This window comes from Trachemys scripta, chromosome 6 (genome assembly GCF_013100865.1).
Source record: "Trachemys scripta elegans isolate TJP31775 chromosome 6, CAS_Tse_1.0, whole genome shotgun sequence".
Lineage (NCBI taxonomy): Eukaryota > Metazoa > Chordata > Testudines > Emydidae > Trachemys > Trachemys scripta.
Window position 1 is genome coordinate 27,787,197 of NC_048303.1, and position 12,466 is coordinate 27,799,662.

Consider the following 12,466-nt stretch of genomic DNA (forward strand, 5'->3'; position numbering starts at 1 on the left):
ATGCCAGGGTGGGATTCAGGAATTGCCTTTGACAGGTCTGAAAGAGGATACTGGAACATTTCAAAAGCAAAGGAAAATATGCCTTGACAGATTAAAGAGCACGGTGTCATGCTTTACCTTCCTCAAACTACCCTTTATCAGATGGATTAATGTGTTACTACTATTTGAAAAGACAGACCAGTCCATGTGAGAGAAACAAAATAGCTCACTGAATCTGGTTTGACTTTAGTAGAGAAGGAATGGGAAACATTTATTTCCCTTGTCAGTAGGCTGAAAGAAATAGACATCTTCTGGCGTGTGCCTTTATCTTAAATTAGCTTCATTAATACAAGGATCAAGTGGGAAAGTTACAAAGTAGATTCTATAGCAGGATGTTGCTCAGAAGAGTGGTCTCTGAATGGATTGCATTAAAAGAGAGATTGAAATGATACAACTGTGGGTTATATAATGTTGGTTCCTTTCCTAAAGCTTATTTGGCATTTGGATTGAAGACAATCACTTTTTTCATTGACTTTACTGGACCAAATGTCATTTGCTGCATGCCTCTAGATGCTGATCAGATTAAATGCCCTGGGAGTTTGACACCTTTCATGTGTCTGCAACACTGGGTGTTTATAGCTCTACTGACACAAAGGTAGAGTGGGCAAAGGAGCTTGGAAGGATTACATTTTCACTGGGTATTGTCTATTTCTTCCTCTAATCGTAAAATCATAGTCCCCATCCAACTGTGACCCCCATCCCATTAATGAGTGAAATGTACAGAGGGGGACGGTTAATAAATAGCATGACATGTTGTGATTGTGGGTCTTTTTTCTGTCACTCCTGCTTAGCAAATAATAGGATAATATTTTAAAATAGGATTGTCAAATATTATTTCCAAATCTGCTACAAATCTTGACTTCTACAGTCAGTACATTTTGAATAACTTAACTTTAATCTCTGGGGATCACTTAATTTTTTACATTAGTAGGAAATGTCACCAGAATTAAATTTTTTAGAAATAAACCTGACTATAATCCATCAAAATAATTAGAAAAATAATTGTAGATTAGGAAGGGGCTTTAATAGTCACCAGCTGAAGTGAAAGTGACAATTCACTTGACTGGCCAGAACTGCGCAATATGTGAATGATTGCCATTCAGATATACCAGGTTATGGAACATCAGTTTCAGTTCAGAGGAATACCTTGCAGAGCTGGATAATTTAGAACTGATAGCATAAACTTTTAAGCTGAACTAGGATCCGTTTATGCTATTTACCTGATTTTGCGCAATACTTTAGACCTGCTTAAGTATTTTATTGCAAACAAATAATCTGATATCACTTTCTGTGGACAGACACCAATCTAAAACACTATCCGTGTCATGGATATACTAATCTGTTTGCTTTTTAGGTTCAAAAATGTTATTAAAGAAAACACTACATACATCGTGCAGTGCAACTGGGACAATGATGTCTGCACCTAATAAAGAGAAATGAAGCAAAGAAAAAATGGTCGGCAAAATCATATAAAACAAAATATAATCTTTCATTCTTCTCAGTCCACATGTCAAACTCCCACATGTCAATGCATGTTGTACACTCTGAAGTGGAACAGTGGGTAGCTCTTCATGTATAACCATGAAGAGGTGGAAGGAGTGAAGGGAAAACACAGATTTCTTTCCCCCCACAGTGTCAGACTCGAAGAACTGAGGTTTATTAATAATCTCTATATCAATTCTGGCCCCACAGGAGTTTAAGACTCCATTATGGTAGGCACTATAGAAACACATAGTAAGGAACAGTCCCCACCCAACAATTTTACAAACTAAACAGACAAACATTGGGATGGATACAAAGGTATAGAGGGATAAAGTGACTTGTCCCAGGTTACACAGTAATGAACAGAACCCTGACTTCCAATCTAGCCCTATCCACTGGTCCACACAAGGTCTCAGCTACAGATATTTAACCTGCTTTTTAAAGGACTTTGAGAAGCACGGAAAAAAAGTTCTGTGGCAGTGCTAAGTCGTTTGTGGTGGTGTTAACGATCCAAGCAGTCTCTTTTCTGGAAACACTAACCTCATCCTACCACAAAGACTGAATAGAGGTGTGTAGGAGAACGAATGTGGTGAGGTTATGAGCCAAGTGCAGATAATGATCTTCACCACAACTAAAAGAGCAATCAGAAAACAACTCTGCAGCCCCCTCTATCCGTTAAATGGGTATGCGATAGGGCATGGGGTGGGGAAGACAGCTTCAGGGATGGCTAAGAGAGAATCACCGGACAGCTGTGTAGCATAGCTTAACTTCACTGTAAAGACCAATATAGACATTTGGCTTGAGGGAAGGGGTGGTTCATGAATAGCAGGTACAGATGTCATTAGATGCTATTGAAGGACTTGCAGAAAGATTCTTGTTGAAAAACAATATAGTTTAACAGGGGTATAGGCACAGTGTCCCATGTAACCTGAAATATTCATTATTGTTCCATCTGAGTCCTGAACTCCTCATACTGAAACAACAAAACGAATAGGACCCCTCTAGAGAAGTGTTGTTATAGTCTCTTTTGACACAAATTAAAGGAAGTTGTGTTCTGCATTTACTGTTTATCCTTATTTTTAAATATAGTTCAATCTTCTCAGTTCATTATCAGATGACCTCACAATTATTGTCCAGCACATATTACATAACTAACTACAGTGTATACAAATTTTCAGCCCTAGGGAGGACTTTGTTTTTCTGGAAAATTTTGAAATAATTGCCATTTGGGAGAATGAAGGTCAGTTTAGGAACTCAATTTTGAGAAATGATTTTTAATGCTCCTATATTTTTTAAAAAATTCTATTTGAAGATAAAGCTCCCCATTGTAACGATTATCATTTTGTCTTTGATATTTACATGGCAATGACTTGTAAATCTGTTAAAACTTCCTAGATAAATAAACAGATTAAAAACATAGCAGATCATTTGCAGATGCCTCTCTTTGCCTCTTGAGGAGCTTGTGTTCTTACTGAATTTAGCAGAGCTTGCAGGAGGAGTTCTTCTCCTCTTGTGTTTGATGCTAAGTGACCTCTGAATTGTTTTGTTTAATGCAAGGAGTTTTTTACAGTCCCATTAAGTGGTGATAAGGTTTACAATAGTTAAGACATTTGGACTTTGATATGGTACATATGCAAGACTCTCACCTCACAAATCAGCTGCCTGAATTGCTTAAGACAAGTTGGTCAAGGAGGTTATTTTACAGTCTACTCCTTGGACAGAGAGCTGGCAATCCTCCTAAATGTGAAATGGCTCTCAGTCTTTCAGAGAGTGTGTTGAAATATACTAGGGGAGCATGTGAGAGGACTGGGTGGCCCAGGAGAGAAAGGTAACAGAAGATGAAGTATTACCTCTTTAAGTTGCTAGTTGAAATCCATTGCAGGCATATAGGACTTTATCTGAAGCCCATTGAAGGCAATACAAATCTTTCAGTTGATTTCAATAGGCGTTGAACCATAGTAAAAAGTGATTGAAAGTATAGCAATATAAAAGTTATATGGTGTCCTGTGTACACTGGATTGCCAGTCTATGGTGGTCTATGTGTATGGATCAGTCTAATTCACAGTGGGGCTAGAATCCACATCACAAAAAACATGACTACACTTGGCACCCTCCTGGGGAAATTTTAGGGGTCATGCCAAGGGCCATATTTCCTCCATACCTACACCATGTAATCCTACTGAAGTTAGTGGAATTGAATGTGGGCAGAATTGAGCCCCAGGAATTGAACGGAAACTTGAACTATGCTCTTTCCTTGGGAAAAATTCTACATAATAATTTAATAAAAATTGATACCCCCATGGCAGAATTCCATAAAATGGTTTCAAAACAAAACAAACTACAGAAAGGAGAACATTCTATATTAAATGCAATAGGATTCTTAGTCTAAGGAACTCTGTTGATTTCATTCCTACTGCATTTGATAGGACCTTTTCATAAGGCAGAACTTGTATTATCAGTGCCTATGCCAGATCCTGAGGTCAGTTTGTTCTCAGTCCTTCCTCAGGAACAAAGCCACTGAATAAAACTCTAGGGCCAAATTGCCTCCACTTGAAACCATCCAGGGACAGGGAAAAGGAAGGATGGAATCTCTGAGCGTCCCATTGTAGTTCCCAATGTCAGTCCATCAGATGTTCTCCCCTCTTGGAACAGATGGGGGTTCGCTGCTATTACGCCATTGTCCTGATGGTACCAGATGCAGCCAGTCTCAATGGTTCCTCCATCCCTTCTTCTTTCCCCAACCCTCCTACACTCTCAATTGTGTTATAGAATTGCGGAGTTTAAGGCGAGAAGGAAGCAACATGGGCCACCAATGTCACCCAGCCACCTACACACTAAAACCAACAGCTGAAATTAGAGCAAAATATTACAGTCCACAGGACACTAGATTATTATGTGCTACAGGCAGAGAATCGGAGGGACTGTGGGGCACCAGAGCCCAAGGCCCCTGCAATGGTGTGTGCTTCTGGAGAGAAGGAGGATAAGAGAGGATCTGCCATGGGTATCTTCAGAAAATGGGGAATAAGGAACACTGCAACAGATGTTATGTTTGTTTAAAGAAATGAAGGAGAGGGGATTTGGCTGAGGCTTTAACCCTCACTACCCTGAGCCATTTGATCCTCCTTTGGATTGAAAATGCATGACCAGATTATCATAGGTTTGTAAGGAGCTCTTATTTCACAATGCTATTCTACGGGGCAATATCAAGGTGTATATGATAGCATGGGAACAGGGTTCAAAGCAGAAAAATTATCTTATAAAAAACAAATTACAGACATGTTAAAAATATAACAAATGAGATTGCCTCAGTGGACAGAATATGGGAAAGTGACAGGAAAATTAATAAGAAACAAAAGGTTTGAATTGTGGTCACCCAGATACAATTTCAGAGAAGTTTCAGAATTTTTCAGACCATGTGCCACAAAGACATTTCAACTTAGCATGTTGATTAGTTCTTCCCTGGAAAACTTGAATTTTGATGTGCTGTAAAAGAAGAAAATGGAAATATTTAAAGCTGAATTAGAATCATTAAAGAATTGACAAGAAAGAAGCCTGCTAGATCTTCCAGTGGTTTTAGTGCATTTATATGGTCTAATCTGCTCAAGTTGCCTTTATATATTATAGGAACTCTTCTTTTGAGCATGGTGGTATTTGCTATTACCCATGTATATGTTACACACACACACACAACTTTATATATATATAATAGCAGATACCACCATGCTCAAAAGAAGATATATATGGTGAATGGTTTAGTTTCCTATAGACCACCATTTTGCCTAATGCTACTCTATACAATTTAACAAAAGTATTAGAAATAAGACCTGGTTATGCAAAACTCAGCTAAGCAGGATCTAATGATGTTGTGTGTTCGATCAAGGCCCAGATCCTGCAATGAATTGTTAACAGCCACCCCCCTGAATCTATGCAGCACCCCATTGATATCGGGGAGGCTCAGTACAAGCAAAGGAGTTTGCCCACATGCTTCTCTGCAGAATTGAGGCCCTGTGTATAGGAGTTTGTTGTGGGGTAGAGAGAGGCCCCACACTGGCAAAGTGTCAAGGAGAGCCTGTAGGTCCAGCTAGCCCTGCCCCACTCATGGCTGGCGCGTAAAAGAGGCTTCGGGAGGCTAAGCCTCCCCAGAAGAAGCTGGCCATGCAGGGGACAAGAAATGCTGGATGTGGGTGTGGATCACCTCCCTTTGGAGGTGCACTGGCCCACTGCCTTTAGAGTGCTGTCGCCGGAAGCTCCTGAGAAAGGGGGGCGGGGGGCACCGGCTCCCAGACTGTGGCCCTGCCTGCACTCTGCCCCGAGGTCCCACCCTCACTCTGCCTCTTCACCTGAGGCCCACTGCTCACTCCTCTCTGTTCCCTCTCCCCATCGCTTCCCATTAAGGCAAGACAAAAATGGGAGGGCATAGCTCCCTGACCCCCCTGTTCCGCTACCCCTTAGCTGAGATGCTCCAGCATCAGCACGCACAGCAGGAGGAGGAGTCTCATAGCTAGGCCAGCCAGTGAGAGGCTGTGTGTGCTGATTCCGGAGCAACTCAGATAAGGGGCGCCAGAACAGGGGTGGCCACGGGGCCATTTCCCTCTCATTTTTTTCCTTGATGTAAAGGCAATGGGGAGGAAGGGGCAGAGAGGAGAGAATGGGGGCAAGGAGGCCTTGGGGGAAAGAGGGGAGCGTGGGCTGGAAGAGGCATAGAGAGGGCCATGCCTTGGGGAAGAAGCCAAGTGGGGGTGGGGGGGGGGAGCAGGGGCCATGGTCCTGGTCCCAATGGCTTCCCCACTTCTAGGGAGCTTCTGGCACTCATGTAAGCTTCCTAAAGGAAAGAGTCATGCACCATCTATCTGCAAGCAATGCCAACTCTGGAGGGGGAATAAACTGAGATAACTTGGCTCCATTCAGGGCTGATTGGCCAGGGAGGAGAATGGAGCTCTGCCTCTCTGCCTGAAGGGAGATTTGCCTGCAGAGCTGCTGAGAGATGGACCCATTAGCTGGAGTAGCCACTAGGGAGGATCAGTTAAACCCCAAGGAGTGAGCGACACACAAATCATTTTGGGGCTAAGACTCTTCAAACTACCCCTCCCCCCAAAGGGAATCAAACTGAAGGGACAATTAGTGGATGGGAGTGTCCTTCAGCGGACACCAGAAGGAGAGACTTCTTTTACTTTGGGAGACCTGTGGTAGCACTGGGGCACCTAGAAGACTGACAAGGCAGAGACGCTCCAGACACACCACTATAGGGCTCTTGGAAGTTTTAACTCAGCCCATTCAACTCCTGAATTGTACCTGGTCTAATTACTTGGTGCTGCAAAAGCATTGACCACTGTGGGTTGGGATATTTTCCTAGGACACGTGAAGTCTCAAAAAGTCCTATGGTGTGGAAGCTGGTCAACTGAATTTACACTTGAAGATAAAGAGAAGCTAAAGATAACAATTTCAAAAGAGCGTGGAATGGTTCCAAGTTTTAAGGCCTATGCTTATATATAATCCCTAAAGCAGGTGATATTTATAGAGATTTGCTTTTATAGCTGGCTATTGCCCCTGTGCTATGAATATCTTTATAAAACTAGGGCGTTCTTCCTAGTGCATTCTATATATCTTTATATAGGCTTCCTTATGAAGGCTTTATTGCCAGACCTCATTAATGTTTAGAAAGAGTATACCACAGAATCACAAATGGGATAGATATACAAGGTGCTGGAGAGAAGACATGTAACAGTGAAGATTTTTAAGTTGTGATCCACAAAAAAGCTGCTTTCTCAGTTATTATGCACTTGATGTAATAGACTGAAACTAGTTGCAGAGGTCAACCTTCACGCCAGCCATATTGAATTTTATTAATTCTTATCTAGTTTTATCAAACTGGAGCCATGGATCTAGGAGAGAGAGGAATTCTCACACAGTTAGTGGTTTTGCCTAAATCTCCAAACTCTATGGAAATGAACAAATGTTTATCTCTTTGAAATAACTGAAGAGCATCTAGTAATGCGTCTTAGATTAGACTAATTGGCCATTCTTCCAAAAGGTCATTTATCTGGTTATTAAAACGAAACTGAATGAACTACTGCTGTTGGCAGTTTATTGTGGAATAATGTTGTTCTAGGAAGCAAGACAAGACTCCCACTATGGATGATAAATGTGCTTAGAAAAAACAAAACAAAAATCTAAAGAGCCTTTCCATGGAAAAAGTGTCACTGTAGTTTAGAGTCAGATGGGGTAACTATTTAACAATATGGTTACTCGTTTATTATATTTTATGGCCCTTCTAATCCCAAGTTTTTGCAGCTAGGCAGTCTGAGAAATTTTAATTGGCTCTATGCTTTTGCAAGTTGGGTGGTATGTTTATGTTCTATACTCCATGGAAAAATGTTGCCAGAGATTGACATACCTAATGATATTCTGTTGTGAGGACTCAGTCTTTGGGCTGGCCTCATCTAGTTTACTTGTATGTCGGAATATGATTAGGATTAGTTGGGAAATACAAACCCTTTGATATTTAAGGGGAACCCTCCTTGGCCACCACCATCTCATACAAGGTTGGTCTTTCAAGAGTATCTGAGTGATAGGGAAGATAGATGCTGTCTCTGAGAGGGAGAAAGAGGTATCAGGGAAGTGGTATAGATTTTATACATGCCTATTCTTCTGATCCTGGCATTAGGGCCCTAGAGTGGAGTTCCATGAACAGGGTGAGCTGGAACTCTCTTCTCCTCTCAGTAACGAAGTACAAAGCTGATTGTCGGTAGCTCCCACTCAATCTCTTTCAGATCCAGGAGTGAAGAGTAGCCTATTATGGCAGCTGCATTCACATCCTTAGTTACCAGAAAGCCTTGATGGTTTGTATAAACATCACCTTTTTCACAGAGCAGAGACACAGACCTGGAGGAGGGAGATTGACTAGGCAGTCTACTCTGGAAGGAGCAGACAAGTAAGCCCATTTTTCTCATGCTTTATTTTGTACTTTCTTTGTAATAAAGTTGGGGCAGGCACCTCCAAAGTGTGTCTGGAACAGCCGCAACATCCTGTGTGGTTTGTTCTCTTTGGGGAAGGTTACAATAAAGTTAGCTCATCTTTTCTGCTAACAGGTTCCAAGGACTTACTCTTTTGCTGGTTGGCCCATGACAAGTGGTGTGGTCATCATGAGTGTGAATCCCACTTTGCCTAGTGGGGCAAGTGGAGGATTTGATTAAATATATTGCTTAGCAGCAGCAAGCCCAGGTCGCTGCACATCAGGGGTTTATGAGGGAAGATCTGGTTGGACAGAGCAAGTAACACTGAGCATGCTGAGGCATGGCTAGAAAATGGTAAGTGCAGAGACTCCAGTTGGAAGCAAGTGAAAATGAGCCAGCTGGATCTTATGAGAACATTGGAGCTTTTGAGCCCATGGTCAGATCGTGGTCCATCTTGCCCAAGTATCCTCTCTCTGACAGTGGCTCCTCCTCAAAGGAGGAGCTTTGAGCAATGGTCCAGTGGGTTCCATGGCAGATAGGGAAGAGAGTAATAAATTGTGGCCTGATTCTGTTTCCTCTAAACTCAGTGGCAGTTCTACCTCTGACTTCAGTGGCAGCAGAATGAATCCCAATGCCACTGAAACAAGACTGTGAAGATAAAAAAGCAGGTGTCAGTGCTTTGAGGAAGGAGGTTTGAGTATCTTGCAATGTGGGATTTTTGCTCCTGTTCCTGTCAGTATCAGTTGCCATGAGGGATATGGGGTGGTCTGTTGGCTGCTGCCATACGGAGGAGTTCTATTTTGCCAGTCTGACCATAGTATCAGGATAATGTCCACTCCCAGAGCACTAGTGCCCCATTCAATTTGAGAGCAAGTAAGGAGGAAGGAAGGTTCCTGACGTGATATTCATAAGATCATCAATGGGCCAGGTGCCCTTCCAGTATAGACAGATAAACTCATTTGTTTTATCATTGGTTAATCAGATAAACATAGTCAAGAAATTCCAAAGTTGCTCCTGCAATATAAGCCTGGCCACGCTGAATTTACATAATATTTTCTATTCCTGTTTTATGTATTATACAGGTAAGCTTCAGGGTACACCCATACATAACAATGGAGTATGTTATGTAATGCCATAAAATAGCTACAGGAAGATATGCAATGCAGCTAAGTTGAAGGTGTGGGGAGAATTGTGTGTGAATCTGTGTCTGTACTTATGTACAGACCTGGAGTGGGTTGCAGAGCTAGCAGGCCTCATTGACCAGGCTTTGTCTTGGGCCCTGGGTCCAGTCCATGTTAAACCAGGCACGTCCCTGATTGGTTTGTTCCCCTTATCTTGGGATGCTACTGTGCTGAGTTGTCCCCTGAAGCCCAGGCAGGAACTGCTTCCTGTGGTGCAGTGAGATGGATTCATTTCCTGTGCTGTTTGCTGCCCTGGATCCTTAGGTATTCTGGGCCTCTGTCCTCACCTTTTTTCCCCATAGAGCCCATAGAAATGGCTCCATTAGGCCTCTTTATCTCCCACATCATCTCCCCAGATGCATGCTACAAGAGTGGCCTTTTCTCTTCCTCCCCACCTCCACAGCCACAGGAATGGCTCCTCTTTGGGAACTCAGAGAAAGATACGTGTGGCAGACTAGGTGTCCATGGTTGGCTGGCTGGCTGAGGTAGACATAAGTGGAGGAATGAATAAATGGTTATCTGAGGAAGTGGAAGGAGGTGAGAAGGAGAGAGTTGGTGGAAAAGAAGGGATAGAATGGGGAGAACTGGGAAACAGCAATAAGGAAATATAATCCGCATCATGTGATCTGCAGGTCATCCCAACTTTATGCTAATTTAAAACTCAGTCACTCAAGACATTCTTCATTATTTATTATTATCGTGGTAGCACCTAGAGTTCCTGGCACCATTGTGATAGGCACTCTACAAACATAACAAGATGATACTCACTGCCCCAAAGATCTTACGATCTAAGTAATGCCATGTACTTTGTGCGCGTGTTCCCCCACACTCCTGGGCTGCTCAGTAAACATTGCTTGGGCTGCTTGAGTCTGCCAGTCCAGCTCTGCATATGTAAATAATGAGAAATGACGGTGTTTAAGCACTATAGTGAATGAGAATTAACAGAGCTTCCCATAAATACAATGATCAATTATTGTTCTAGGGCAGATAATTATACAATATGTGTGGTTTATGCAATAGCAGATTTTTTTTTTTTGGTTGATGATTCATAATAGGAACCAGAAATTGGCTCCTACAGTTAATACTGAAAAATATGTCAATATAAGTAATTAAATGAGGTGAAAGATTAGTAAATAGTTTATGAGAGCAATTCATTATTCAACTGGTTATTACTCAGCAACTCTTTCCCCTCTGCCTCAGTGTTGCTGTATAAATTGTGTGTGAAACTGCACAATATCTGTCCTGTTATTGTTTGACTTTATCTCACGTATGACTACAATAATGGCTTTGTTTCCATCAGCTATTAAGCCTCAAACTTCAATAGACTGAAGTTGCTGAGAATGTCATGAAGATGAGCTTTTAATGCAGAGGTCATTGCAGTATTGCTGCCTGCCCATGGCAACTTTTGTTTCTTAGTTGCTTTTTCTAAATGGCAAAACAAATCTAGAAGGAATAATGCATGGGGAGGAGGGAGAGATTTACATTTTTAACTTCTGTCTTAACCCTATTCCTTCTCTTTCCTTTAGTTCAGTACTATACAGACTCGGAACACACTAAAAGAGGTGAAAAGAGCACGACATCATCACCAAACCTCAGGAATTTTTATAGTAACTAATCTATGAAAACCATAAACAGTTGACTCTCACATTTTATTTAAACTCTTGTAAAATGTGCCAAATTAAAGTTTGGGAGCTTTTATTTACAAAGGAGAAAAGAAAACTGATTCACAATCCCAGTGGTTGAAGGGCTTAATATGTTGAGCCCAGTATTAAAATTACAAATATAAAACCTAAGTTCAAAGCCTGGATGAGTGGTGATACTATGGGTTTATATTTCCATCTTGCTAATGGAACACCATTAAGTGCTCATTACAAGATACCAATATTGGATCAGCAGGCAATGTGGAGTTGAGAATTTCTCTAAGGATCCTACTTTTGAAGATATTCCTTTTACACCAAGTAAGGGACAGTGATATTGTAAGAGAAATGCTCAAGTTTTGCATACAAATCAAAGCACCCCAAAACCACTAATCACTTTTGAAAATGGAGGCAAATATTTATCACCTCAGACCCCTCCCTCTGATTCAGCAGGCGTGGCAAAGAGATTTTGGGCAGGTGGGAGAAGTAGCTTGCATGTGGCACCTTGAATAATTTCCAAATAGGGGGGCTTTTCAAGGAAGTAGATTTGTCTCAACCAGATCTCAAATTTGTTCAGCTCTTTTTCTCTCCCTTCAATAGACCCTGGTCCTCCTTACTTATCATTGTCTATTGTAGGACATGCCCAGTAGTTTACTAACTTTTCACTTTTGTGATGTTTCTACTTTCCCTAATACCTATTCTTCACAGGGTAATCTCTACTGAATGTTTTGAGGTAGTGATCGGGGTAGGGCAGCTAGTGGGCCCGCCCTCTCTAAAATCTTTTGGTCAGGTATTTTCTAGGGGTCATAGAGCCTGCCCACTTCCTACTCCTTTTTGCAGCAACAGGGCCAAATAGACTCTTCCAGTCCTGCTGCTGCTTTTAATAGTATTTCCTCTCCCTCCTTACCACCCCCCCCCCCCCCCCCCCCCCCCCCCTATTTGGCCTGAATTCTTGTTTTCTTTTTTTTTTTTTAAACTTCATCCCATTTCTCCTGGTAATTTCTCCTCAGAGCATCCAAAATAATTCCATTCTCCCCTTGATATCTATGCCCTATGGATCATTGTAAACAGTTAACATGTCCCCATTAGTCACCACTTGGTCCATTTACAGCATGCATATTTAGTTTTTAAACTTTCAGTCAGTCTTTCTGGTTCTTTAAGCATGAGACCAACG